The 20000-nt window shown below is 39.6% G+C and overlaps 1 protein-coding gene across 1 annotated transcript in view; it reads left to right on the top strand.

Moving 5' to 3' along the window:
• LOC122810378 (plasmanylethanolamine desaturase-like) overlaps window positions 1-20000 on the top strand; it is a 1738026-nt gene that overhangs the window by 1689005 nt on the left and 29021 nt on the right. The window lies entirely within an intron of this gene.

Raw genomic sequence — 20000 nt, 5'->3', positions numbered from 1 at the left:
ATTGTGGTGACAAGGTTTAGGTCCCTAGAGCATGTAGCTCAGAGGGATTGGGATTTCTTTAGGTGTAGCATGTCCAATAGCTCTGGGTTTGACATAGCTTTATATGTTAGGCAGAGATCACCTCAGAGTAGGTGATATGCTATGGAGTAAAGCTGGAGTTTTTTGAGACGGTCAGTGTAGGGCATCTGTTTGAGGCCAGTAATCCTCTTTGTGAGATATTTCTGTGAATTTTCCAGCTGCTGCAAATGTCTTCTGAGGTGCCTTCCAAAAGGGGCATTGTACTCTATAATGGGTCTAATGAATGTCAAGTAGAGGGGAACAATGACCTCTTTTTTCTTAGATGAGAACCCTTTTGTGATGAGGTGTGCCATGTAGAAGGATTTCCTGACTACTGTGGCAATGTGATTATCAAAGGAGAGACTACTGTCCACCTGGGTCTCCTATCACACATTTGGCGTTAAGTAGACTGCCGCTTATGTGGTAGTTCATGGGTACAGAGTTTTTACCAAAGGGGATGACAATACACTTTTTAGCATTGAGCTTGAGGCCCTGGCTCTGACACCAGGCATCTGTCTCAGTGAGGCCCTTCTGTAGGATGTCCACATCATTTGGGGACTCAACTATGGCTTCTAGTTCGCAGTCATCTGTGAACTTCGTTAGCCAAAGGGCTTCTGTGTTATCCTGTACTTCAGAGAAGTAGATAACAAACAGGAGAGGTCCCAGGACTGAACCCTGTGGTACTCCACTTGACACTGGTTAGAAGTCAGATTTGGAGTCTGCAGCTTTTACAGTGTGTGTTCTGTCAGTGAGCCAATTGGCAAGCCATCTTGTGATGTAGGGATTTATACCTAGTTTAGTGAGTTTAGCTATAATTCCAGAATGGGGGATGGTGTTGAAAGCCTTGTCGAGGTCAAGATAGGCTGTGTGAACCATCTTACCCTCGTCTACGGCTTTGGTGACTGCCTCAAAGAAGTTGATCAGGTTCAGGAGGCATGAGCTGCCTTTCCCAAACTCAAACTGGGTGGGGTCCAGAGTTTGGAGGCTACCAATGTCTTTGTTTGTGAGTTCCATGATGATACGTTCCATGGCCTTTTACAGACCAGGCTTGTCAGGCTAATAGGGAGACAGTCCCTGAGATCAGTAGTGACTCCCCCTTTGTGGAGTGGGATAACTGTTGCTGTGCGCCATTCAGTGGGCACAAAGCCTGATGTGAGACTATGATTGAACATGGTGCTTAGGTGGGGAGCCATTTCGTTATGAAGTTTATGTAAAATGCAGCCTGGGATTTTGTCCGGTCCCATGGATGCTGTGGTTTTGGCTTTAGAGAGTGCAGCTTTTACCTGCGTAGTTGTGATTAAAGGGACTCTGCATTCTTCCTGTATAGATATGGGCCCTTTAGGGGGTGAGAGGGGGGTAAAGTTAGCACTGAACCTATCAGCCAGGACATTGGCAATATCAGTTGGTTCTGTAATTTTCATGCAGTTGTGCTGTAACTCAGAGCAGATCTGGGTTTTGCCATTGAGATTCTTGACATAGCTGTAGAATGCTTTGTGGTTGTCTCTAGAATCCGTGGCAATTTTGTTTTCGTAGCTAGCTTTGGAGGATCTTATAAGGGATCTCAGCTTCTTACTGAGGCTGACCAGGGAACTCCTCCACTCATGGGATTTTACTCTCTTTTGCAACAGTTTCTTCCTTCTGTTGTAGAGTTTATTTATTGCAGGGGACCACCAGACTGGCTTCCTTTTTTTGGAGGACAGCATCTTGGTTCTGTTTGGGATAGCACGATCCATGCACTCATGTTAGTGCTTATAGAATGCATCTTTGTAGGATTCAGCAGTCGTAACTGTATTGTCCATCTGCATGGGTGTCATGAAGTTCGCCACTTCTGTCTTAAGAAGCATGAAGTTGGCTTTGGAGAAATTTTTTATCATGATTTCCTTAATGGGGGGTGTGGGCAGGATGTGGATATCTAGGGTGATTAGCGTATGGTCGGATCTGACCAATGAGAAGTTGACTGCAGGTGTGGAACACCAGTCACTCATGTTGGTAATGATTAGGTCTAGGATATTGTTGCCCCTGGTGGGGGTGTGGATAAGTTGATCCAGGGCATTGGAATTTATGAATTCCAGAAAGTGTTGAGTGAAGGAGTTGGTACATGAGTAGTTTTCCCAATTAATGGTGAGGTGGTTGAAATTGCCCATTATTAGGATGTTTGGTTGAACCCTAATATTTTCCAGTATAGTAAGAAAAGAGGAGTGGGAATCCTGGGGCATGGTGGGGGATCTGCAAGCTACAATTTGGATTGCAGTTTTGTCCAGAGTTAGTTGCACTTGGATAACCTTGGATGCATTATGCTGAGCAACTAGCCTGGAGGTGTGGATTTCCTTAATGAATATGGACACACCTCTGCCTTTGATGTTCCGGTCCAGATTAGGTGGCCAAAAAGTGTGGTATGAGTTATAGCCTGGTAATGCAGGGGTGCTGTCTGGAGCCTTGAGCCAGGTCTCAGTCACTGCACAGATATCAATGTTCTCCATTTTAAGGAGTGCCTTGAGAGAGTGCATTTTGTGGTTTAGACTTCTAGCATTGAGTAGCATTAACCTCAGTTTTTGCCCGCCTGTTCCTGTTATGGTGGTGAATTTGTCATTTGAACCTTGCCTAAAAAAGGCACTATAGGGGCTGTAAGAGCCTTAGCCAGTATCTAAAATCCCATGGGTGACAGGTGCAGGCCATCTCTGGGAAAGCATCGTGGTCTGTCGACCATGTCGGCCTAGACAGACAGATACTGGATCTCCTTAGAATGACACAAGAAGCTTAGCCAATTGTTGAAGTCAATCATATTGTCCTTGTACTGTGGTATCATTCTGGGTGATGGCAGGATGCTACTCAGGGTTAGGGTCAAACCTGCCTGGGCTACAAGATCAGAGAGCTGTTCCATGTCTCTTTTCCTGTAGTCCAGGGAGGTACATCTCAGGTCATTCACACCAACATGGACAATGACAGAGTCATATTTGTACTGGATCCTGGCACTCGACAGGCAGCTGACAGTAACCTTTTCCTTGTTTATCCTGGTGATGGGACATAAGTGTGCCTGACTATAGAGTCACCTATGACTAGTGTGTTGGGTACATTGTTTTGCCTTATGAGCTGTAGTTGAGTGGCACACAGTCTGTGGGCTATGTGTCATCTGGGTTGTGCTGGGGGTGGAGGTTGCTTGCATTTCTGCTTTGGAGGTCTCTGTTGCTTGAGCAGATTATTATTGAGAGCCTCCGCAAATGTTTTTCTGTTTCTATCTGTGGATTTTGGTGGTGTAGGTTTAGTGGGACTATGTGATGAGTGTGGTGTGGTGCAAGTGTTTACCTTCTCCTTTTGACTGTCAACTTCAGTCTGGGTTGGAGAGACCTTTACCTCCAGTTTTGCTAGATAACTGCATCTCTCACAGGTTGTGGTGTTGGGTGGTAGGAGGAGAGGGTTGTCTGTGTACAAATCAATTGCTACATTGCCCCAAGATGCCCAGATTCATCAGATAGACAGGAGAGAAAATTGGGAGCTGACCCTTGGACATGCCTGAATAAAACCTACTTTCCTCTAGAGAAGTGAGGAAAGTGAGTATAAGAGCTGTTTTTCTCTAAGCAAATGAGGAAAATAAGTATAAAACTGTTTTCCTCTAGGTAAAGAGGAAGGTTGAGTGATGTAGTAATTTGTAGCTTATTTAGTGCTAACTAGTTCTGAAGAAGTGCTGAGCACAAATAAGCAAATTCAAGTGCTGAAACTAAGAATCTGTACCTGGATCTTGTGGTAGATAGGCTACCTAGTGCTTATCACTCCCACTGATAAGCTAGAAGGCTTCCCTGCAACACAGAAGCTTACAAACAGTCCTGGATATAGCAAATCTGTATCTAGACTAAACTAGTTGCAGGAAAGATGGGAAATGAGCGCAAACGTGGGCTTTTAAGCCAGTAAGTTGAAAGAGATGGAAAACTGCCAAACTGCCAATAAACTACAATTTCTGGGCCAGAAACCACTCTTGTGGTAGATAGGCTACCTAGTGCTTACCACTCCCACTGATAAGTTAGAAGGCTTCTGTCCAACACAGAAAGGCTTGGGGGACTCAAGCTTACAAACAGTCGTGGATACAGCAAATCTGTATCTGGACTAAAATAGTTACAGGAAAGGTGGGAAACAAGTACAAATGCGGGCTTTTAAACCAGAAAGTTGAAAGAGATGGAGAAACTGCCAAACGCCAATAAACTACATTTTCTGGTCCAGAAACCACTCTTGTGGTAGACAGGCTACCTAGTGCTTGCCACTCCCACTGATAAGCTAGAAGGCTTCCCTCCAACACAGAAAGGCTTTGGAGGCTCAAAAGCTTACAAACAGTCCTGGATACAGCAAATCTGTATCTGGACTAGACTAGTTACAGGAAAGGTGGGAAACAAGCGTAAACACAGGCTTTTAAACCAGAAAGTTGAAAAAGATGGAAAAACTGCCCAGGCGGCCAATAAACTACAATTTCTGGGCCAGAAACCACTCTTGTGGTAGATAGGCTACCTAGTACTTACCACTCCCACTGATAAGATAGAAGGCTACCCTCCTACACAGAAAGGCCTTGGGGGCTCAGAAGCTTACAAACAGTCCTGGTTACAGCAAATCTGTATCTGGACTAGGCTAGTTACAGGAAAGGCAGGAAACAAGCTTAGACATTTTTTTTTATTTTTGTTTTTATTGTTTTCAGTAAGTACTGCTTTATTGTTTCAGAATATCTGCCTAAATACTTCATCCTTAAATTTTAAGGGTCTATGAATTAGTTTCCCCTCAAGTGGTTGGCAGTGCTGTCTACAGACTCAGACACCTAAAAGCACACATGACAATTTCCCAATACCTAGTTGCACACAGGACAACTAGTTTGCACTGACAAGCACTGTTCACATAGTTGTAAACAGGATACTCCTGACAGTGATTGATATTCTCACTCCAACTGTCTAATCAATAAACAAAAGTGTCTATTGCCATGGATATGAACTTTCCTACTGTCTCTGTTACTGGCTTGGTGGATATGGGCATCCTGAGGCAATGTAGAAATTGTCTCATCTTTACTGACATTCAGTTAATTTTCAAATAAACTGATATGGTATCTGAGAGATGTATTTACACAATGTCACTGGAGGCAAAGCTCTCGGATAAAAGCACTCCTAATGTCAGTAAGGTTGTCAGTAGTACACACACTGCACCCATCACATACAAGGCACTTAAATGTAACCTTCCTGAACCCCAAAGACCTCCTAGATGAACTATACATAACAAATTCCCTCAGCAGCCTCCAAATAGCACTTTTTCAAAACAACACCCAAATCAACACATAGAGCTACATCTCATAGAGCCTCTACCTCTAAGCCTATAAGGCAAGTCACCACACAGTCCAACATTCCAGTCAGTGGAGACTCCATCGTGAGACACATTGATGTCCCTCTCACCAGACTAAGGAAAAAGTTATGGTCAGTTGCTTATCAGGGGCTAGGATCCACCCCATTGTACATGCACCCAGGTCATTGGACCACATTTACCAATATGATGCAGTCATAGTCAATGTGGGAGTAATTTACCTGAGATGTACCGCTCTAGACTATATGAAGAGAGACATCATGGAGCTCTCAAAATATGTGTCTCAGGCTGGTATGAGCCTAGCATTGAGCAGCATTTTACCTTCTCCAAGGATGATGCCACAGTATGAACAAAAGATGATTGACTTCAACAATTGGCTTAGTTTCTGGTGTCATTCCAAGGGGGTGCAATATTTTTTTAGCATGGAAGGAGATGGTTAACAGACCATGCTGCGTTGCCAGGGATGGTCTGCACCTCTCCCCTCTAGACTTTCGAATATTAGCTAAAACATTGTCTTCCCCCATAGTGCCTTTTTTAGGCAATGCCAAACTGAAAGTAATTCTAACATAGCAAATCAAAACCAAGAAAATCTAAATGTATTACTGCTCAATGCTAGGAGTCTGAACAAAAAAACTCCACTCCCTAAAAACTCTCTATACCCTAGAGAATGCTGCTGTATGTGCAGTCACTGAGAAATGGTTTAAAGCCACGGAGAGTACACCAACAGTGCAAGGTTATAATGCCTTCCACACATTTAGACCATCTGCTTCACAGGCAGGGACTAAAGGTGGAGGAGGTGTCTCTATTTGCATTAAAAATAAATATACTTCAAGGCTGGTTAAACAGGACTACGCACTTCAGCTGCTCCATGTTCAAATCCCCAAAGGTAAAATCCAATACCACTTCCTTGCAAGCTCTAGGTCCCCTTCTATGACCCAGGAAACCCATACCATGTATTTAAACTTATTACAAACACTAACCATCCAACCAAATACCAGATTCATGGGAGACTTTAATTACCCCATTATTAATTGGGAATCCCATACTACACCAAATGTACATGCACAGAGATTCCTGGATTTTGTAAACACAAACTCCCTGGACCAGATATCAATACACCAACCAGGGGTGCAACCATTCTGGATCTGGTCCTCACTAATATGGGTGACTGCTGCACACACCCTACTGTAATGCCTTCCCTGGTAAGGTCAAACCAGAAAATGGCCTCCTTTGAATTAAAAACAAAACTTGAACCCCCAGCTAAACCTGGAATATTCAGGAACTATTATAAGGCTAACCTCCTGCTATTAAGTGAGAACCTGTAAAAATTTCAAGCTCCCATAAACCCTGAGACCCTTCTGCCTATGCAGAACTGTTAAGAGAAACTCTGTATAAGCATGTTACTAGCTGCATAGAGGCAGCTGTACCCACCAGGAAGAAGTACAGAACTAACTCAAAAAACAAGCCAACCTGGTGGAATCACAAAATCAGTTGGCTGTATAACAGGCAGAAGCAAATCATGGCAAAAATTAGGAGGTGCAGCACCCAGCAGGATAAAAGCACTCTCATCAAACTAAATAAACAACTCACAGGACAAATAGTGTACCAAAGCCAAATTTGAGGTACATTTGGCCTCCCAGGCCAAGGACAGCCATAAAGCATTCTTTAGCTATGTCCGCAACCTCAAAGGCAGTACACAGTTGTGTGCAGAGCTAATTGTAAATGGAGCCGCCTATACTGAGCCAGAAGATATAGAAAGCCTTTTGGCTGATAAATTCAGCTCTAACTTTACTCCTCTCCACCCCTCAACCTTCCCTCAGGAAATATCAAATATAACTCACCCAACTATCACTAGGGAACAGGTCCTTAATGCTCTCTTTAAGACCAAGAACACTGCATCAATGGACCCAGATAATATCCCAGGATGCCTTCTAAATAGCATGAACATGACCTATTAGAGCCTCTGGAAATACTGTTTAACCATAGCCTCCAATCAGGCTTCATGCCTCATGAATGGAGAAATGCAACAGTCATCCCTCTGCACAAAGGTGGGCCATCTACAGATCCTGGAAACTACAAACCCATAAGTCTCACTACTCTTATATGTAAAGCCATGGAAAGAATTATCTTGGAGATGATCAATAGAGATATAGTAAACCTCCAGACACTGGACCCAAACCAGTTTGGATTCATCAAGGGCAAATCATGTCTACTCAACCTGGTGGACTTCTTTGAGAAGGTCACCAAAACAATGGATGAGAGCAGAATTGTTCACACTGCCTACCTTGACCTGGCCAAAGCATTTTACATAATATTCCAATTAGGCATTGATGACAAACTCAAGAGTTTGGGTACAAACCCATATGCCACCAGGTGGATAGCCAACTGGCTCACAGACAGGACCCAGGAAGTTAGAATTGGGGAGTCCACCTCTACAAAGAGGCCATTCACAATTGGAGTCCCTTAGGGATCAGTCCTTGGACCGCTCCTTTTTGGCATTTACTTCTCAGAAGTCAAGGCCAATGTCGGTGGTCTATGGCTAGCTAAATTTGCAAATGATTACAAATTAGGAGCTGTCGTTGAATCTCATACTGACACAAATATTCTCCAGGAGGGGCTGACACAGACAAATAACTGGTGTCAGAGCCATGGACTAAAACTAAATGCCAAGAAATGCGTAATAGTATCCTTTGAGAAGTCATCCATCCCTGGTAACTATCATATTGACAACACACCCCTTAGAGTTTTGACCCAGTAGTCAGAGACTTAGGGACACACACAAATAGTAATCTAACCTTTGATAATCACGTGTATACAGTGGTGAGAAAATCATTCTATGTTGTGCATCTTATAAACAAAGGTATGGCATCTAATTCCAAGGAAGTCATTGTTCCACTGTATTCGGCATTCATCAGCCCTATCATTGAGTACAATGCCCCCTTTGATATGTACCTTCCCAGGCATATCCAACAATTGGAACATCCACAGAGGTTCCTGACTAATAAAAGAATACAGGGCATAAGTAATATGTCCTATGCAGACCGCCTCAAGGCCCTATCTCTGTAATTTGTCTTGTATAGGCTTTTGAGGGGAAATCTATGCCTGGCATACAGGGAATTGTCAGAACCCACTGTGATGGATCTCCTGCATATCCACAAAACAAACAGCACCAGAATTACCTGTTCTAAAGACTTATACCTTGCCTGTGATATAAATAGGACCTACTGGAGAGATAGGTATGTATCCCAGAGACTACCCATCTATGGAACAGGCTCCCCATCCATGTGAAGCAGAGTTCCTCCCTAACCCAATTCAAGTGCAACTTGGACAATTAGATGGGAGACTGGAAATTCATCCATGGTTTGGCACCCATGTCTCTAATGGACACAGGTAACCTGTAAATGGTTCATCTCCCAGGCCCATGCTTACACTTATCATGGGTATCAGAACTTGTCAGAGATTTGGGATGCATGGCTAGGCTTGGTCGTTAGCCTAGTTAACACCTATGAACCTATAAATTCCACTTCCCATTGCTGACTGAAACTCCAGGCTATAGTGAAAGCCTCTCCCAATGCATTCTGCACTTACCTTACTCAAACTTAAATAATGTGCTCAGGCAAAGTGCTGCAGATCCCCTCTGTCCACCCAGATTCCACACCTTGCTTGAAGTTGTACTCATATTCAGGTGATGACCTGCAGCTTGCATGAGCTACAAGATCCTGTGGTCCCAGGCTTTGAGACAGTGGTCTTTGAGCACCTGTTACTTAGATGGTTGTAGCAGACCTATTTATTTATGCTTCTATTAACTTAAAATGTATACTGATTTAACTAGACTCTTTTCATTTAGGATAAAGGAGCAAAAATACAAAAGCATATGCTAATAATAAAAAAATACAAGTGTATTCAATCCATACCTCTCAACCTCTTAGCACAAGAAATCTGGGCAAAAACCCAAAAGTAGGAACAGATTTTAAATATTGCTCTTATAAACTTAGAAAGTTGCTAGGATGACAGGAATTGTGGTGGCATGCATTTTCTGAAGGGTATGAAGTCTGAAACTCATACATATGTCATTATTTAGTGACTTCAATCGTCAGTAATGTGCCAGAAAGTCACACATTTTTCTGAGGAACAGACCAAAATATGAGGCAAAAATCTGGACAGTCTGCAAAATATGGGCAATTAAGAGGTATGGTTCAATGTTAATAGTTATCAACTGGCTGCAGCAACATGAATGCTCACATAGAAACCAAAATGCACATAACAAAATTTAGAAGCAAAGTCTACCTTGTACTATGTCTTGAAACTTAAATACACTGTATGTCACTATAATTAAGATCCTTGTGTAGGCTATTGTTATAAAGGAAGAGTTGGCAAGAATAATATTTGCAAACAGAATTACATCAAAGGGAGGATTACGATAAGGCATTGCAATTAGATGGCAGCTGTGAACATTTCATATGACTTTTAAAGCACATGAGTTTATGGATGGCTGTTTGTGGCAGACTGGTACAACAGTTAACATTCCCATCTCATAGTCCTTGGGTCTACAGATTGTTTCCTGGCTGGGATGCCTACTTTGCAGAGTCTACACACCCTTCCTGTGTCAGAATGCAATTTCACAAGCTGCACAATTTTTCCCATGTCATAAAGACATGCTGCAATTGAACTGGCAATCATTCAAATTGAACCAAACTCATTATTAGTCTCAATCAGACTATAGGTTGCCAAACATACCATAGATAAATGAGGCCAAACTAAAACACTCAGTAATGCCAGTTAATGGATGAACAAATAATATGTTAATAAACCAATGACTTGCTGTAAGTGAATTGACAATCATCCAACTTGAATGAAAAACATTACAGGACACAATCAGATTAGACACTGCCATAGATAACTGTGGCCAAACTTAAAATGGGGGGGGGGAGTGCTACGTTTAATACACATTAAACATTTGCAAGCACATTTATTTCTCTGTCTCAAACACTTTGTCAGACCAAATTACCCGTAGGTATAAATATCAAGTGTAAATGACTTCTTCTTCTTCTTCTTTCGGCTTTTTCCAGGTTAGGGGTTGCCACAGCGGATCACCTGTCCACTCATGATATTTCTCTATTGCAAAACACTGGTATCTTATCCAGGATTAATTTCCCTGTATTGGGTCCAAAAGGTGATTGGATAGTCTTCAGTTTTTCCAAGACTATGAATAAGGTAAAGCATGTATTACATAATAAAAGAAAGAATGAATGAATGATTAAAGAAAATCTAGAAATGGACAATAGTTATAGACAAGATATTTCTATATATATGGCAATTATTTGCATTTAAATATGTACACCTCTAGAGTGGTGCCTAGCATAACTGCTAATTCTGTGACTTGAAATAAGATGTAGTTACTTATATACTATATAATATCTCAGATAAAGAAGCTGAAAGCTGGACATCCCCAAAATATATGCCTTTAAGATCCTACTAAACCTAGCCCACAAAGTCCCAGAATCTCAAGGAAACACAACTAAATGCACATGGAGCAAAATAAAAAAAATAAAATAAAATAAAAGCATACATAAAACTGTGGTATCAATTCAAGGCACTAGAGACCCTTTGTCCATAAAACAGAAGATGAAACAAAAATTCTCACACTGCTTCAGGTGTAGGCCCAAAATAAATGTTGACAGCTCCCTCTTGGCTGGATTCTCAGCAGAAATTTCCAGGCTGTCTCAAACTCTTACAGGTAGTTTGCATCTTCTATAGAATTCTTCCTAGAGCCACTATTCCATTCAGAAACTCCCACTGCATTGATAGAGCAACTTCTCTTACATCCAGGGCCGTAGCTCTCATTATTTATGTATTGTATTCACAAAATAATATACCTGTCTTTCTAAAAGGTAACTACTACTAAATTGCCCTTTCCAAGCAACCGTAGTCCCAAACACTGGAAACAATCCTGTGTTATTTGTTTACATAAAGGTATCAAATCTCTTGAGCTGGCAAACTAAAGAGCTATAAAGAACTTGCCCATATTTCTGCAGAATGTCCAGATTTTTGACTAATATTTTTGGTCTGTTCTTCATAAAATTTTGTGTTTTTCTAACAAATTATTGAAGAGTTGTTGTTGTTGTCTTTCAGCTTTTCCCATTTAGGGGTCGCCACAGCGGAACTCCAGTCCGCTAATGATTGGCAGTAGATTTTCACGAACGCCGAGGTGCCAGCTCGATGTTCAACCTTCAGTGAAGGCATGCCCATTTACACATGTCTTTCGAACGCCCACCCAACCGCAGGGAGGGTAAAGTCACTAAATAATGGCATACATTTCAGTTTCAAACATCATATCCTTCAGAAAACAAATGCTAATGCAAAACCTATTGTACTAGAAACTTTCTAAACTTATAGGAGCAGTATTTAAAACTTACTACCTCTGATTTTGGGTCTTCTTCCCCCCATTATTTTTGGCTTTGTCAACATTTTCTTGCATTTAGAAGAGGTACATATTACGTTTTTACATTACAGTGGATTAACTGCCTAAAAGACAACTGATTACTTTAAACGACATGACATAAATTTAGTACAGGCCTCAGCAAAGGAACAACATTACTAACTTTCATAAAGTATGTTTATGACAGGCAAAATCAAGATGAAACAGCTGCATTCCTATTTCTACACCTATCCGATATATCTGATGCAATTTCATATCCCACATTATTATCTAGGCACAAGGAATTGGCACTCCCAAACAGAATATCTCATCTACTATTTAAAACCAGCTTGAAAACATACCTGTCAATAAAATGGTCCTACACTTGTAACACCCTCATTAATAAGCCCCCTTCTTATTCTTATCATTTCCCACCTGTATTTAAAAATCCCAGTGAAATCATACCCATGAACAAAACAATCCTGCTCTTGTACCTTTGCCATTACTAAGCATCCCCCCTTATGCAGCCAAATCAAGCATCATAAAATCATCACACTTTCTCACCTGCTTACATGTCTCAAGTGATTAGCCGGCTGGGTATAACATGCATGTGCCATATCTGCTGTCTGTGTACTAATATTTAAATGTGACTTTAAACATAAACTGTAAAATAACACAGAATATTCTTTAGATATGTGCAACTTTAGCAAGTTATAATTACTATACAGTGTACTTCACATGGCAATATAGCACAATGTTATGTAGTATATTATTATTGCTGTTAACTCATGCTAATTACCTGTGAAAAAGTATGTAACATTGAGCTTTTGTCCCCATGCCTCCACTGAAAAGGGGGCTTTGTCTAGTCAGACATTCCCAGTAATGAAAGACTAATAAATAAGTAAACAACATTTCCCATACAGCAATATTTACAATAGTATTTGTAAGGCATAATGTTTAACATCTCACTTTAATATACTTACAATACTATTTACACAACATCAATTTTGAAGCATCCTAGTCAGATCTGCCATGGTCTGTACACACACACACACACACACACACACACACACACACACACACACACACACAGACATGTATAACAACATAGCATGGTTGATTTCACCAAATGATGACACATATGACCCAAAAGTTTGTAACTATAGATGTAAATAGTGTATATTGAATTGTTAGTGAATTTGTTGTAAATCATACACTGTTACTTTAAAGATCATGTCTAAAGCCACAAAATATTTTTTTCTTTCCACACAAAAAAGTGTTCACATACATCTTTATGCATGCTAACACTTTTCTGTGTAAAAAAGAAGTTTGTTTGGCAGCATTAGAAAATTAGAAAGTTTTAAAGATATCTTCCAAATATGGTAGACTAAAAATATGAAGCTGTGTTTACAGCATTAATATTAATGGCTGGGTGGGAGGTATTGACATCACTCTGGGTTTCAGCTCTAATTATACTGGATTAGTGTAGGTAAGTAATTATGTATTAGTTAAGTAATTGCTAAGTGTTAAATTAACTGGCAAAAAAATAATAATTAGTAAATTAATTTGTGATATTTGTCACTGTTCATAACTTCATGGTTGTTTATTGTTCTAATGCCTCCTTTTTGTGGTTAATGATTTACAATCATTTTTACCTTTTTTCTGTCATCGTGTGACGCTTCACCCTCTTATGATTTTCTATGGAATGTCATTTGACCTTTGATGTCATGTTAGGCATTCTATCAGTTCATTGCATGAAAATAATTCAGAGCACTGGGTTGTTTTTTCTAGTGAAAGTACTGATGTCCTAGTGACTGGTTTAACGTCTGATGTTGGAATTATGAATCTATACAGGGATTGGTTGCCCGTATTTGCTGTAATTTGAACTTCTTGCTGAACTTAATGTCGCTGTTGATCCTCCGTACTGTAGTGAAATCCTGCGATAAACTGAGCACTTGGCCGGTGATCTTGTAGTTTATCCAGTACTATTATGTCTACTTGGCCACATAAACTGTACTATACTCTCCTCAACTTTACATTGTCATGAAAGTTCACTTAACTGATGGTATATTATAACATATTATGGGTCTTAACTTTGTTAGTATAAACAAACATTTTGATTTACCTTTGAATGATTTTTCATATGATTATATTGCCTGTTATGATTATAATATATGTGTATGCTGACTATATGTATCTTGTCAGTGTTTGTTTTCTCACTATCGTATGTTCAAACAGTTATTGGGTTTTTTCTCATTATTTCATGCTCAAACTATTCATTGCAATATGTATGTATGTATGTCACTCTCTCTATCTTGTTGAGCTTTTCTCCCCAGGCCACTGCTTAAAGGGTTTTTCCACCCAGATGGACTTTCCCAGTCAACAAATACAATAACTAAATAAATAAATAAAGTAAAATAAAATACATTTTTGAAATCATGAACTGCATGGATTCAACTAAGATATAATTAATTCCTTTTGCTGTTGGCTACTAAATTAAATAAATATATTTTCTAAACTGGTGACTGCATTGCTTACATTTTTTTGGTCACATTGTTATCACTGTTGGCTCACAGCTGTGCACTGTTATCTTTGTTAATATTATGAGTGACAATATGTGTATATTTATTTATTTATTTACTTTTGTTTACCGGAATAGTCCAACTGGGTGGTAGTCCAATTATAGAGAAGGCCCAGGTAAAAAAAGGCCCAGGGAGAAAAGCTCCAGTACAGGTCTAATTAGTTGTTACAAAAATTATACACTGAACAATAATTGGAGTTTATACAATATGTACAATATTTACAGAACAAAGAATTTTACAGAGAACATTTACTTATTTATTTATTGACAATATTTGGAAACTTTTACAAAAAACACAGAACTATGTTTCTTTACAAGAACACAGAATTAGGAAGAAACTAGTAGGTGAGTATTTTCCAGAGGAACTGATGAGAAAACATGTAATAAGGTACACTTTGTGTACAGAGGATTGATTGAATTTTGTGACAAATATTAGATAGGAACTGAGTGTATGAGGAGAAGTGATCCTGAGAAGAGTAAAGTTTAGGTTCACAGTTTGATCCTGTATATACAGATAAAGTGTTTTTGTTTACAGTGAAGGGGAGGACGTTGGTGAATGCTACAGATCTGTTTGAAAACTAGCTATGAATATGAAATTAGGAATGAGCACTGTAATGATCCTAACAGAAGCTGTGTCATACATTGTTGTATTTGATTTACTTATGAAGAAACTATACTGTGAAACTATAGGAATGGGTATGTAGTGCAGTTTATGAGGGAACAAAGGCTTATTCCTGAAACTGTTTGGAGAGCGATAGAAAGAGAGAGAGAGGATGACATGATAATAGTGCTTTGAGCAGATCACAGAGACAGACTGTGATGTGCATATGGGAGTCATGTGTTGAATGACAAGTGGACCAGAGATTGCAAGTAATCAGCAGTTTATTGTACACCAACATAAATCCATCTGCATGCACATCAACAATTGCATAGTACCCCCCCCCCATGTACTGCCTTAACTACAGTGGCTGACGAGGTACAAACAACAGAGCAGTTACTGTTCTACATCCTCCCTCTTTAACTTTATTCCTTATTTCAAATATATGAACAAAGTTTACTTTAATATTTTCTTTAAACACATTCAAGAATTAAACATCATATTAACAGTTCAATATAGCCTATTTGATTTCAGGTCCAATTCACTGTATATATTTAGGATTGGATTTGCAGAGTCTTACTGTCTGTGTCACATACAGATTTTGATTTGAATTAGAAACAAGAACTGTCTTTAGAGATTTATTCGATAAAGAAAAAATACTTTCTATTTCAGAACTGTTTGAATAAGGCTGTCAATCTTCTTGGAGTTGATTGGTTGGTGATTCAGTCAATAGTGCACACAGTCTGTTGTGGTTGGTGATTCAGTCAATAGTGCACACAGTCTGTTGTGGTTGGTGATTCAGTCAATAGTGCACACAGTCTGTTGTGGCTTTGGCTCTGGGTTAGGCAAAATGTGTCTGTGATTTCTTCTGTAGTTTCCTCCTTCTGACTGAGTTATGTAGGACCTTGGTTCAACACAAATGTCCCTCATAATTCCTACACACTCATGTCCTTTCGAAGTCTGCATTCTAACAACTTCAGCTTGCACTAATGGCCGAAGAGATCTGCTGATTGTGTCATAGGATAACTTCTGTGAGTGACACTTGTTTGATAGTTGAGCTTTGACTACTTTATTACTCTTTGAGGTTGGCACTAACAGTTGTTTGCTAATCTGACTGTGTTGTTCATATTTGTCTTGACATCAGTCTTTGAGCTGGTGAACCAAGTGTCTGGTCACAAGGAATGTTTCAAAGGTTTAGTAAATTAAGGAATACATCAGTTCCATCTCTTTTAACGTTTCCATTAAAAGCTTTGCACTGCGTGCTGCACGTTCAGCCAGACCATTAGCTTATGGGTATTCTGGGCTGCTGGTTACATGAATAAAATCCCAAGGTACAGCAAATTCTTTAAAACATTGACTAGTGAATTGTGCGCCATTACCTGAGGTGACTTTATGTGGGCTTCCATGGACTGAGAAGGGCCTTTTTTGTTTTGTAATTACCATGCTAGGTGGAAAATTATGGAGTAAGTCAATTTTAAACAATCTGGATTATGAGTCAACTAGTACCAGGTAATGTTGACCATTTCATTCAGAAATATCTACTGCTATTGTTAACCATGGTAAATCATGGATTGGGTGTAGGTGAAGAGGTTCTGTTTGCTGATGTGGTTTGTTACTGTTGCAAACTGAACATGAAAATGTCTCTCTTTCAATATCTTTAGACATTGAGGGCCAGAACACAATGCCTCTTGCCCTACTTTTAGTTTACTCTATGCCTGGGTGGCTTCTGTGCAGAATTTTTATATTGTCCTTTTGCAATGATTTAGGAACTACTACTTTGTGGCCTTTCCTAATGATGCCATCTTCCACCATGAGTTCATCCCTCAATGGGAAACACTGCTGAATTTCAAGTGGCAGACTTGTTTGACATGTTGGCCAGCCTTGGTTGATAATATTACTCAGTTTCTGAAAAACTGGGTTTATAGCAGAGTAGTTTCTTAACTCATTAAACCATGATGATGAAATGTGCTTGACCTCCTTGACTTCAAAATCAGCTGTTTCATTTTCATGTTGTTCTGTTTTCTTTTTGGGTGCGTGTGATAAGCCATCAGTAAGATACATGTGTTTACCTTTTGTGTAGACGATGCTAAAGATGTATTTTTGCAGCTTTAACATCATGCATTGCAATCCTGCTGGGGCTGTATGTTTCAGCTTGTTCAAAATCGTTACTAGTGGTTGTGATCTGTTTCAATCTGGATTAGACTTCCGTATATATAGTCACTGAATTTGGAGCATGCCAACATAATAGCAAGAAGTTATTTTTTTCTATTTGTGCATAGTGCATCTCTGTTTGAGTCAGGATATGGGATGCATATGTAACTGGAATGCCTTGCTGAAGACATGCTGCACCAAGTCCATACTGAGAGTTATTACAGGTAAGTGTCACGGACTTACGGATATCATAGTATCTCAGTGTGGGCGGACTGGCAATTCTTTTTTTTTTAAGTATCAAATGCCTCTTGGTGCTGTTCAAACCAAGACCATTTTGAATTCTTACGTGATGAACTTTCCTAAGTAGTTAATCATACCCAGAAAATGCTATAAAGATGTAATATTCTCTGGGACTGGCATTTCAATGATTTAATTGATTTGATGGGTCTAGGTGTAGCCCTGAACTTGTGAACAGGTGACCAATGTAGGTGACTTCTTTTAGTTTAAATTTACATTTTAAAGGATTTAGCTTGAGGTTGACCTCATGTACAAGGTGTAAAACTTTCCTGAGATTTCTGTTATGTCTCCTTTCTCCATTGCTTCCAACAATTATGTCATCCACTATAATGGCACAAAGATACCCAGGTAATGTCTGTTTCATGGTATGTTGGAATACCTCACTGGTGGAACTAATCCCAAAAGGCATCCTTAAAAACCTGGATCTCCCAAATGGTGTACTGAATGTTGTTAATAAAGAAGATTTGTAATCCGGTGAGATTTGCCAAAAAGAATTCTTGGCATCTAAAACTGAGAAAACAGTCAAATTTTGCATCAATGCTGCTGCCTCCTTTACTGTGCACATTGGGTGATGAGGACATTTAAGGGCTTTATTTAAGTGTCTAGGATTAATGCATATCTGAATGTCATCTGAGATTTTCTTGTGGCCTGCAAACGTAGATGATCCCATTCAGTAGGCTCTGCCACAGGAGTAAGAACGCCTAAATTTACCATCTGATTTTGCTTTTACTTTACTTTGCATTGCTACTGGGATCTTACGTGCGGGTCTAACAACTGGGTTGACTTCGTGGCTCAACTTCATGGAATATGTAACTGGAAGCTTACCAATTTCATCTTGGAAGATGTCAGCATATTCTCTAAAGATACGTTGTGTAAAACTGTCATTTTCGATTGTATTTAGGTGGTGAACTTCTTTATTGAGCGAAATCGGTCCCATTCTTAGGTCTTCTAGACCTGGTAATTACTGTGCATTTCTTCTGACTACAGAGAATTGTAAATCATAGGTTGTTACCTGCAGAATGACAAGAAAGAACTACACCACCATCTCTCTGAATTTCTTTACTACCATAAGCAACTAATTTTGTGCTCCTTGTTGAGTCAAGGTTCTCTCCGGCTTTTACTTTTGTATAAGCTTTTGCTAACATGACATTACATTTGGATCCAGTGTCTACTTTAAGTTCTACTGGTTTCCCATTAATTTGTACAGTGCAAAATATTTCACTCTTTGCTGACAAGTGGGAATTCACTGAGTCAACTGTTTCGCTGACCACAGAAATAACATCAACATAAAAGGTTCCAGCACTGTCATCAGGGTCTGCTACAGTCTCAGTTTGATCCACTTTCTTCTCTGGATACAATTTATTATGAGTCTGTATTATTATTATATTATTATATTATTGTATTATGAGAAATGATTCCACATTTTGCATTTGTGATACTGCTGAACATAGACTAAACATTTTTCTTATTTATGTTCATGACTGCCTCCACAATTACAATTAACAATGAGAGGTGATGTTGCATGCTTCCTCAGTTTACACTTATGAGACTGCACCGTCTTAGTTTTTTATCGCACACTGCCGACATTTGTAGCAGCAGATACAGGAAGCATACAAGGTGGTCCTTTACTAAATTGCTTTGTAGATTCCCAAATCTGCATGTCTTTGCTTTATTTCTTAAGTCAGTAACATATGCTTTAATAGTTTCACCAGGCTTTTGATTTCTTGTATTGAATTTATGTCTCTCCGTCTTTATATTCATCTGGGGCTTACACAGTTCTCGAAAATTAAGCTTTAAGCATTTTGGATTTTCGTGTGTTTCAGTTTGAGCAATGACACAGTGGTTTTCTCCCTCTCTTGCATAAACAGCGGGTGTGTATACAAAAGAACGTTCTTGCTTGATAGCCTCCGAGCCTGCCAAACCGAGAAGTATAAATGCTCATGTGTGTGTGTTTTTGTCTGAATGTGCAGCCGCTATGAAAATATATTCTTATTTAAACATATGCCTGTTCTCTGTGACATTGCCATGAAACACCAGCAGTTTAGGTCTATGAAATTCTTCTGCCATGTTGTCAACATATATGCATTTACCTTTTGCACTTCAGTCACTTGTTGCAGTTTGAGGTGACTTAGTTGTCGACGACTTCTGACGCCATGTTGAATGACGAGTGGACTGAAGATTGCAAGTTATCAGCAGTTTATTGTACACCAACATAAATCCATCTGCCTGTGCATCCAAGATTTGCTTAGTACCACCCCCCACATTCTGCTTTAACTACAGTGGCTGACGAGGTACAAACAACAGAACATAGTCACTGTTCTACAGTCATGTATGAGGTATGCAATGGCATTGTGTTAAAGGTGTGTGCGTGTGTGTGTGTGTGTGTGTGTGTGTGTGTGTGTGTGTGTGTGTGTGTGTAAAACCCAATCAGGGACATTCTGCAATATTCTGGACAGTTAAAGAGGTATACACAGCACGGCTAACATCTTATATTGGCTTAGACATCTGAAAACAATGCAAAAATGAGTAACCGTTTCCACAGAAACAAAACACACTGTTCATATCATTTTTAA

This window comes from Protopterus annectens, chromosome 8.part1 (assembly GCF_019279795.1).
Source record: "Protopterus annectens isolate FY-2018-M chromosome 8.part1, PAN1.0, whole genome shotgun sequence".
Lineage (NCBI taxonomy): Eukaryota > Metazoa > Chordata > Ceratodontiformes > Protopteridae > Protopterus > Protopterus annectens.
This window is presented reverse-complemented; position numbering and strand designations above follow the sequence as displayed.